The sequence below is a fragment of the Micromys minutus genome (genome assembly GCF_963924665.1).
Source record: "Micromys minutus genome assembly, chromosome: 18".
Taxonomy (NCBI): domain Eukaryota; kingdom Metazoa; phylum Chordata; class Mammalia; order Rodentia; family Muridae; genus Micromys; species Micromys minutus.
In genome coordinates this window covers 10,652,088-10,654,406 of record NC_137953.1, presented here as the reverse complement: position 1 = coordinate 10,654,406, position 2,319 = coordinate 10,652,088, and the positions used below count along the sequence as shown (strand labels likewise).

At 34.7% G+C, this 2,319-nt stretch overlaps 1 pseudogene across 1 annotated transcript; it reads right to left on the bottom strand.

Moving 5' to 3' along the window:
• Window positions 1-857: 857 nt before the first annotated feature.
• Window positions 858-1,996, bottom strand: LOC308432369 (nucleosome assembly protein 1-like 1; annotated as a pseudogene). The gene has a single exon. The product of its transcript is annotated as a nucleosome assembly protein 1-like 1 (transcript).
• Window positions 1,997-2,319: the final 323 nt, after the last annotated feature.

The following is a 2,319-nucleotide window of genomic DNA, read 5'->3' as shown; positions in this document are numbered from 1 at the left end:
GTACAAAATCCACTGGACTTATCATACCGTGCTTTCTAATGGAATAGAAAAGCAATTACAGTTTGGTAATATAGTCCAAACTACCTTTTTTGAGGCTAAAACTGTGTTATATTTTTTATTTTAGTATATAAAAACAAAATTAGGCAAACTCAAAATAGAAAAGATGCACATCCATCTTCTTTGGGAAAGCAAAAGGTAGGCCCTACCCACAAAGAAAAGATTTAATTAATGGAGGTTAATTTTTAAAAGTACATTAAATACTACCAATTAATGTCTGAAAAGAACCTTGGGTTTGTTCACCTTGGTGTAAGCATGAGTTGACATCTGTTGTATCATCAGAATCTAAAAAATGCCTTAATAATCTCAGTTTTTAAGTTTGATCTTACCGGAAATTCTTAACCACAGTTTTCCTTCCTCAAATGATCTTGTGCCTTGTGCATCCGTCTAAACATAATGGAAATAATAACCAATGAAGGCAGAGTTCAACCTGTTCTACCACCTAAAGTGGTTCTCTAGGGAAAAAAAAATATAAAAATAGCTACTCCAAATACGCTCAACAGTTCGTTTTTATAATTGTACTCCAACAGCTACATGATGAAAATATTCTAGAAGAACTGAACTGCAGCAATAAATGAATATGCATTAGAGATGATGTATGTGTTAATGTATCTGTCAGAGCTAGAGTTAGGATGCTAGGTAGACCAAATTCGTCTTTAAAATATCAATTTCCTTTCCCTTAAAAACTTGCTGATTCTACGAAGAAAATACAAGGCCATAAGGCTGTATGTAAATAAGCCATGTTTAGGCTACCACAGCGAAGTCATACTCAAGGCACGCACTGCTCACTGCTGTTTGCACTAGGGTGAATTTTGATTCTTCTTGGGGACATAGTCTGGATTGTTTTTCACATCTCCTTCTTCTCATCAGCTTCTTCACCTTTTTCACCATAGTAATTGTTATCGTTATCGTCCTCAATAGCTTCTCCAGTGAAATATAACGCTAATCTTGAATATATGCTAACATATAAAGTGGCCAACTTCAATGGATCGTCTCAACAGCCACAATGACCTCAGCAGCAGGATCCAGATTTCCATTCTCTGGATCCTTAGCAGGAAGGGAAAAAAAATTAAAGAAGAATCACTGGGAACTGTTTTAGTCACAGAACGAACTGTCCCATGGCTCTCGTGTTTCTTCTTATTCTTAATGGTCTTCAAAGTAACATTCAGGTTTTTTTTTTCTTGAATCTATCTAACACCCTGTACAACCCATAATTTCTGGTCTGTCAAAAGAGAGGGGATCAGAAACATCTGGTTCTGACCTCATTCTGTAAACCTTTGTAAATGCTTAATTTTTGAAATATTCATTGGGCTCAAAGTGAAATTTTAAGATAGAAAGGCTGGCCAGCTTCTGAAAATTTATTTTTGTTATCTTTCAAGTGATCCAGAATAGGTTGATCATGTTCCTGAATTATATCACTGAGGAGATGAGCATTCTTAAAACTGTCAACTAATATTCAGGAGGTTTTTTGGGTCTTCTTTTTCTTCATCCTTTTTCTTATATTCTTTTCTTTCAACTCCTTTGAAACTTTATCTTCCTAAGCTGGTTTCCATTCACATTATTCTATAGGTTCATAAATCGCATTAGTGATTTCAGATTGCTTACAAAATAAAGGCTGATAAATAAAAAAAAATACTTTCGCTTGAGATCATGAACTTCTTCATAGAATTTGGCTTCAATCTGTGCATATTTAACTTGCATATTCTTGAGAGTTTTCTTGTCTTTTGAATACCTTACGCAAGTATTCAGTGTATCCTGTAAGTGTGTCTACCAGACCATCAAGTCTTTCCTGAAGACCTGAAAGATCTGAGGATTTTGCATCATTTGAACAGTTAGCTGACGTGCTTTGATTTTTGTTATTTTACCTGTTTCTTTTTTCTACTTCTTCAACATCTTTCAAATCAAGTTCAGATTGTTCTGTGTTGTCAATGTCTGCCATCTTGTAAGAATTCCAAATATCATTCCAGGAGGCTCAGTTGCAGAATTGAGACCCAAAGTAACTTAAAAAGAAAGACAGATGGTTTATCTGCTTGTACATAAATCACAGAATAATCTTACCACTGTTACCATTATAGATTTCATACATGTGTTATTGAAGAAATATATAATGCCTGTCAGAGTTATGTGTTTATAGACACCGTTGAAGTCAATATATCCACAATAAAATTTACCCTTGAGGATGTTGTGATGTTGAGTACTACCTGAACCTAGCTCAGACTGCCTCAATGTTGTTTCCTCAAAAATCTGTATTGGGGACATTTT